Source organism: Equus quagga, chromosome 1, assembly GCF_021613505.1.
Source record: "Equus quagga isolate Etosha38 chromosome 1, UCLA_HA_Equagga_1.0, whole genome shotgun sequence".
NCBI lineage: Eukaryota > Metazoa > Chordata > Mammalia > Perissodactyla > Equidae > Equus > Equus quagga.
This window is the reverse complement of record NC_060267.1, coordinates 15,157,912-15,165,637: the sequence shown is the minus strand read 5'-3', so window position 1 is coordinate 15,165,637 and position 7,726 is coordinate 15,157,912. Positions and strand designations below refer to the sequence as shown.

The window sequence follows — 7,726 nt, the reverse complement described above, 5'->3', positions numbered from 1 at the left end:
TGGGGTTGGCTGGAAAAGCAAGACAGCCTGCAATTTAGTGGGTGGATTGTTGGATTTGACGTGAGTTCTTCTTGGCTACTTGGGATGGAACTTTTGTTTTGGAGTTTGGAATGAGCTCAGAGACTGACAAAAACACAGGGAGGAGGCGGGAGGGAAGGAGGGAACCGGGGGCATTGTGGAATTCGTACAAGCTGGCTGCATGTTCCCTGGCCTCTCTCTGCGTTTCTTTAAGCACCTCCCCTGCAACAAGCGCCTCCTTTGGGAGAGACTGTTTCCTAATTCAACTGAGATTCACAGACCCAGAGCCCTTGTTAGGAAACGTCCTCAGGAAATGCTCTTGAAATAGGTGATTGTGCGTGTTCTAGTATCCTGTTTCCACCTCTGTCTGGCCCTTTCTCTCTTTCCAAAAAAAATTTCCTACTTCTAGGAATCTTAAGATATAGTAGCCAATCAATACATGTATGTATTCATTTTCTCTGTCCCAAATGCCTCTTTTGGGTACAATTATGAGCAGATGCTTGTCCTGGGTAGTGAGGGTTGGGGGCAGGAGTGTCGAATTCAGAAGGAGGAGGCACATGGATCCTGGCCCTGCCCTCTGGAAGCTTTTAGACTCCGAAGGAATTTCAGGGGCACACCCAGGACTACACCAGACAGAGAGGGAAAATTAGTTTCAGCTGAGCATCAGGGCTAGCTCTAAGTGCTGGTGGGATGGGGAGGAAGGTAGGAGATGGGGGAATCAGTCCGGATGGGTTAGGAAAGGCTTCCTAGAAGTGGGGCAGCGCTTGTGGAATAGGGTTGGAGAGCTGGAGGGTCAAGACTGGACAGGAAGGGGTGAGGAGGGCATCCCTGGCAGGGCAAGTAACTTACACAGGCCAAAGGCTACCCCTGTGGAGGGTAAGTGGGGAGGTGAGGAGCTGAGTCAGGAACGAGGTGACAGGCTTAAGGGTAGGGAAGGTAGAATTAGGGAGGGGCTCTAACAGCTGGGTCAAAGAGTCTGGACTGAGTATAAACTATTGGAATAATTGCAGATTATTGCACAGGGAAAGGGTGTTTCTGAACATTGCATTGAGGAAGATGTTTCTCTTTATTGTTACAGGCTAGATTGCAAGTTGGCTTTCTCAGGATTCCCAATCATATGTTTGCTTTTCCTTCTGTAAGTATTCTATCTGCTTCTGTCTGAGTCATAAAATGTGATTATTAATTCCATATGTTTTGTTCTTCAGGTGGCTTCCCTGGTATCTCCATACTTCGCCTGTAGGTCCACTTTCACTCATCTTCAGTGAAAGCAGGAAGGGCCCAAGGACCACCCTGCATAACAAAGTTGAAGGAAACAGGAATGCTCAAAAGCACTGCCCATCTCCGACCCTGCCGTTCACAGCTTCCTCACCTGGGATTGTTGCTCAGCATCCATGGATGGACTTCAGAGACGTGTGTGACATTTTCCTGAGGTGAGCAGCCTCAGAGGGGTCTGTGATTCAAAAAATGTTAAGATCCACTGTTCTACTCTTTGTTGAGAGGTAAGTGGCTGAGGACGGTTCCCAAGACAGAGAAACGGGGTAGAAGCGTACTTAGTGACAGTTCCAGGAGCCTCCAAAGGCAGTTGAAGGAGATGGAAGGAGAAAGAGCAATTGGGAAAAGGGAAATAGGTTCAGGGGGAACTAATAGGAGGAGCGCCCCATTTTTCCTTTTCTTCCCCTTCTTTCTGGCTGCTCTGCCTTTTTGGCCTTGTTTGGCTTTTTCTGCCTTTCTTGACCCTCCAGCTCCCCAACCCTATTCCACAAGCTTTGCCCCACTTCTAGGAAGGCTTTCCTAACCCATCCGGACTGATTCCCCCATCTCCTACTTTCTTCCCCATCCCACCAGTACTTAGAGCTAGCCCTGATGCTCAGCTGAAACTAATTTTCCCTCTCTGTCTCATGTTGTCCTGGGTGTGCCCGTGAAATTCCTTCGGAGTCTAAAAGCTTTTTTGCACGCTCCATGTCCTGACAATTACAGGATTCTGATTCCTCTTCAGTTCAAATCTATTGAGCATCTGCCATCTATCAGACTTTCACTGCATTATCTCATGCAGTTCGTTTGCTGAACCTCAAGTGCACTGAATTGAGCCGGTCATCTCCCTCAATTCATGGCACGTTAGCATCATCGGTTCATGTAAGGCCCCTTTTCAATTCATTCTGTTTTTCTCTTTCATCCTTCATCTCTATTCTCATTACCCCTCCTTATTGGAGGCACTCACTTTAGTGCATTTAATAAAAGCTCTCCCAACCCATGCTCTATATGTCTATTTAGATGTATTCATCCGTTCAACAAATGTGGAGTGCCGACTATGTGTCAGGCACAGTTGTAGGGGCTGGGAGTGCGGCCAGGAACAAAGCAAGAAAAAATTCCTGCCTTCATGGAGCTTACATTCTAGTGAACAAATAAACCATGAACAAATAAATAGGTAAAACATATAGTACCTTAAATAGTGATAAATGCTATGGAAAAAAAGCAGAGCAGGGGGATAAGGGTGTTGTGGGTGGTTGGGAGTGGATTGGAACTTTATAAGGGGCAGTTAAGGATGGCCTTCCTAAAAAAGGTGCCATTTCACCAAATGCAGGTAAGGGAACAATCATGTGAATATCTGGCCAGGAATGTCCAGGCATAAGGGACAGCAAGTACAAAGATCCTGAGGTTGGATCTTGCCTGGTATGTTAGGGACCAGAATGGTCAGGAGGCCAGCGGCTAGAGTGAAATGAGTGAGAAGAGAGAGAAGCAGAAGACTGAAAAATGGTTGGGTCGGTGGCAAATGCTGGAGGACTTTGTAGGCCACTGTAAATACAGACTTTGGCTTATACTCTGAGTAAAAAAGAGAAGCCAGTGGGAGGTTTTGAGCAGAGGAATGAAATGATCTGTCTACTTTTTTCCCTTTTTTTTTTGAGGAAGATTAGCCCTGAGCTAACATCTGCCACCAATCCTCCTGTTTTTGCTGAGGAAGACTGGCCCTGAGCTAAGATCCGTGCCCATCTTCCTCTACTTTATTTGTGGGACACTGCCACAGCATGGCTTGCTAAACGGTGCGTAGGTCTGTGCCTGGGATCTGAACCAGTGACCCCCAGGCCCCTGAAGCGGAGCACATGAACTTAACCGTTATGCCAGGGGGCTGGCCCCATGATCTGTACACTTTTAACAGATATATGTATATCCTTGAAAAGCATACAATGTTATTTTGGCTTTTTAAAAATGTACATTAATGGCCTTGTGCTATACACCTTAGCCTGCTCTTCTTCTCCCACTTAGCATATTTCTAAGCTCTCCCAGGCTGCTATACGTAAATCTACTTCACTGTTTCTGACTGCTGTGTAATATTCCATTGTGTGCATACAGCACATTTTATTTATATATTCCTCTAGTAATAGATGCTTGGGTTGCCTCCAACTTCTCACTACCACCAGCAGCGCTGTGATGAATGCCTTCATATGGGCCTCCTTAGCACCCAGGAGTTTCCTTGGCTGTATACCTAGGAGTGGGATTGCTGGGTCGGAGGGTGTGCTTACTTAATTCCACTAAGATTGTGCTTCAGGATGGCGGCCTCAGCTACATGCTCACCAGCAATGCACGATAGTGGGTAACTTCTCATTTAATTCTCATACTGATTCAGTAAGGTAAGTATTATTGTTCCCATTTTGTGGATAAGGAAATTGAGGCTTAGAGAGATTAAGCAAATTATCTAAGTTTATATAGTCAAGTGGAAGAGGCAGGGCTCCAATCCAGAATTTTTGATATAATGTTTTTTGCTCTTACCACCGTAGTACCTGGTACCGCCTCTTCCAGAAACAAGATGCGGCATCCACAGGCAAAGACACTATTCTTCTTCTTTGTGCTATCTTCCTCTCCTAATTATTGCCTCCCTTCAGGTTGGCTGGACAGAAGACACAATTCTTGAGGTTCAAGGAACTGCTAAAGGAGAACTGTGGCCCCCACTAGTCTGTGAGTCTAGTGAACTGGAATGTTGACACGTTATGATAAGTGGTGAGTGGGGTGAGCACAGGTGCTCCGAGAGTGCACAGAGAGGGCACCATCCAGCGGAAGAGTCAGGGAAGGCTTCCCGGGGAAGCAATTTCTGATCTGGGTATTGAAGATAAGTGGGAGTTAGCTGAGTGAAGGGGGCCAGAGAGCATTAGAGGAAGGAGACAGGGTGAGTCCAGAACTGTGCAGCTGGAGCAGGAACTGGGAAGGAGGCGAGGCTAGAGGATTAATCACGGGTCAGATTATGAAGAAAGGAAGCCCTGGCAAAAGAGTTTAGGTTTTATGCTGAGGGCGATGGGGGGCCACTGAAGGGTGTAAAGCCGGTTGGGGGAGGGGGACGACATACAACTCCATCAGAATTATAGTGTAGAGGGATTCCACGAGTTAAGAATTGACTTCTTATCTATCTTGCCTGCTTGTGGGTAAATCATAGTGTTGGAACTGGTGAGTGGCAAATAAAGGAGTCTAGACAGACTCGTAGAGGGAAGGCCTGACCCGATAACCCGAGGGTTCCTTTTGATAATCTATAGAGAAGACTTCAATTTGGACTTCATCTTTCTGTCTTTCAAAACCTCTGACATTTCCTGAAATGCTCTCAAAACCAGAGCCTCAGTGGAGAGAAGAGTGTGTGGCTGCTTTCCCTGTTCCCCACTACTCGTTCCAGGGCGAGGCTGCGAATTGTTCATCTGAAGCCCTGCTCCCCGTGAGGAGGGGACCATTTGCATAGCAGCAGGGGGGTCGGGGAAGGAGGAACCGCATGCTGGGCTCGTTCATTAAGAAAATATATTTGGCATATTTAGACAATGGTTTGAGCGAGTTAAAAATAACTCCTCGTGAAAAATTAATAGGGAGCTATAAGTGAGTGTTTTAATACAAACTCACAGAGCAGGGCATGTTCTCCAGGCCGCTGGTGGTTGACATCACAGATGGTGCATGGTGTTTATAGAGCATGGTGTGGCCAGCGAGGAGAGTTGTCTGTAGAAGAGAGCTCGCCTTCTCTCCCAGAACCCTGGGGAGAGAGGAGACAGGAGGCCTTGGTTTGGGTTGTGAGCTACTGAGCTGGGTGACTTATTTCTTCTCTCCCTACCCATCACACTCTCCTAACAGTGGACATAAAAATTGTAGTGAATTTTGCCTGGTTGCTTTGGGTGAGGTTTATTGAGTGTCAGAATTCATAAAAAGTCCTTTCTGGTTCTTTCCCTTTCTTAGTAATGGACCCCCAGTTGGCTGCTGCATCCATTTCTCCAGTGTTTCCTTACCCAGCAGCAAGTTGTTCTCACTCTTGCAGGTAGTTCTGCAGTCCTTGCCCCTGTCTCCCTCTTCCTCTCTTTTCACAGTACCCCAGTGTCCTACATGAGTAAAGTGAAGGGTTGGACTGTACGTTCTCTGCCACCACCAGAGCTAAATGGATAATGCAGAATGAGGGAAATGGGGACCAAAGTGACATCTGACCTTGGCTGGCTGCATTTGGGGGCTAAGGGTTTTAAGACTGGGGGGACCAATATTTGTATTTTAAACCCAGATGATATTTTAAAAATGGTTCTGTAATTGCAATGAGGCCCTCTAGGCCGTGAATTAATGTGTCATAACTCACGCCCAAGCACTGCGCAAACATCCCACGTGTGAATTATTACACAATAAATTCATGCCCTGTTGTGTCTTACAGCTTAATTAGTACATGAAGCTACATGAGTTGGACGAACCCAAATGGGATTATGTCATGTGGTGCGTAAAAAAGCAGAATGTTGGGAGGTATTCGGCACTCTTTCGGGGGGAATGCAGGGTTGATTTTCCTATGACATCCTTTGGTGTCAGTTTCTATGATATTTGGGCTGCAACAGGTGACGTGTAACTTCTGAGCTTTGGTTGGTTGGTTGAATAATGGGTTCAGTAAATATTTACTGTGTGTCCTAGCCATTATGGAGGGATAGCACATATGAGATGAAATATGGCCCCTGCCCTTAAGGAGCTTTATTCCAATACTAGAGGTAAGGCATGGCCGCAACACACAGCAGAAAGTGAGAAGGGCCATAAGAAATACACAAAGAAAGTGTCTCGGGAGTTCAGAATGGGGGATGATCATTTTGGCTGGCACGGTGGTGAGGGTTGGTTGGTGAAATTGGAGAAAACTTTGTAGAGGAATGGCATCTGTGTTGGCTCTCTTCAGGGACAGATAGGATTTTGCCACACGTGAGGGGCCGGGAAAGATTCTAGGCAGAGAGAATAACGTTAGGAAAAGCACGGAAAGCAAAGCAGTGTTCAGAGCACACTGTGTATCTTGAGCCTTGGCTGAGTAAAGGGGCAACGTGCACAGGTGAAGTGGAGCCAGGGCTTTCCTACGAGCACAAGGAACTTTGGCTTTGCACCCACTACCCAAGGTGAAAATCCTTGGGGTTGGTTCTTCTACTTGGTGATATCTGTATTCTTGGACTTCAAAGTTTCTCTGCTACTGTCTGCTTTGGTAACCTGCTCAGAAAGTGCACAGCTGAGAGTCAGGTGTCCTCGGTTCTAGTCTTGTTTCTGCCACTAGCTTGCAATGTGAACTTGAGCATGCTGCTCAGTTCCTTCAATGCTTTGCTTCCTCATCTGTAACATGAAAGGTGAGAACTGATCATTTCTAAAGCTCCACTTAGTTAAAAAAGTTTCCCCTGGTTCTTCTGCCCTCTTACTCTCTCAAATGTCTCTCTCCTGCAAGCTATCTGAACCTGCATCCTGCCCACTTTTCACTATAACCCATTGTTGGAGTGTTAGGGGTATTATAAATAACACTCTGTTTCCTCCCTCCTATGTTTGGAACCAATTGATAATGAAGACATAGAGATGAAGAGAAGGAAACAAAGCCTGCCTTCTGACACTTACCTTCCTTTAATAAAACACCTAGATTCAAATACCAAAGTTAATCCTTTCACAATGGGGACATCATGGGATTCCTTTCACAATGCATATATCAAATCACCATGATGTACACTTTAAATGTCTTACAATTTTATATGTCAATTATACCTCAATAAGACTGAAATAAAACAAATAAAATTTCAAAGTTTTCTGTGTGTCTTTATTTTCTTTATTTCATTCCCTAGATTGTAGATCATAGTTAAGGAGAGTATCTTGTTCACTCCCTGACAGCATCCAGCTGGGTGCCAGGCACATAATGAGCATTTAATAAATATTTGTTTAATTGAATTGAGCCTTATTCATTTCTTTGGTACAAATGATTCTCCTTCCTTTTGGGCTAGCACTTTCTTACTCCTTTAAGATTGTCTTCCAGGAGACCTCTTTGATAAACAGCGTTTCTCCCCGTCCTTCCAGGGTCTAGAAGTGTACCTGGCTGCTTCTAACTTTGTCTTTGTTTCGCTACGCCCAAGTCATTGTAACTATCCTGTCTATTCCATCATAGTGGAATCTTGTTCAGGGCAAGGACTAGGTTCTCTCCTTCCTCTAGACCCAACAGTGAGAACAGTGTTGTTCATACAAAGAGCGACAAGGGATAATTCACCCCTGGGGCAGGAGAATGCCTGAAACGACCTCCCTCTGTACCTCTCCATCTATTCCCACGGAATTCGGGGAGGGGCAGGAAGTAGCAAAATTGATAAAAGGCCCAACCCACTCTACCTGACTCCAGGGAATCTCTGAAGACTAGACTGGCTCCAGCGTGGGCACAACAGGCATCTTTCCTGAAGCAATCAGAGTTTTATGCTTTGGCATAGAAGAAGCGCCA

At 45.9% G+C, this 7,726-nt stretch overlaps 1 long non-coding RNA gene across 7 annotated transcripts; it reads left to right on the top strand.

Moving 5' to 3' along the window:
- Window positions 1-641: 641 nt before the first annotated feature.
- Window positions 642-7,016, top strand: LOC124230221 (uncharacterized). Of its 7 annotated transcripts, XR_006886121.1 has the most exons (7): window positions 642-720; window positions 1,097-1,153; window positions 1,224-1,448; window positions 3,897-3,969; window positions 4,614-5,296; window positions 5,675-5,733; window positions 6,821-7,016. It is a non-coding gene; the product is annotated as an uncharacterized LOC124230221 (long non-coding RNA). The 7 variants fall into 7 exon arrangements; XR_006886112.1 differs by having other exon boundaries at window positions 3,897-5,296; XR_006886115.1 differs by lacking the exon at window positions 642-720 and adding an exon at window positions 735-894 and having other exon boundaries at window positions 3,897-5,296.
- Window positions 7,017-7,726: the final 710 nt, after the last annotated feature.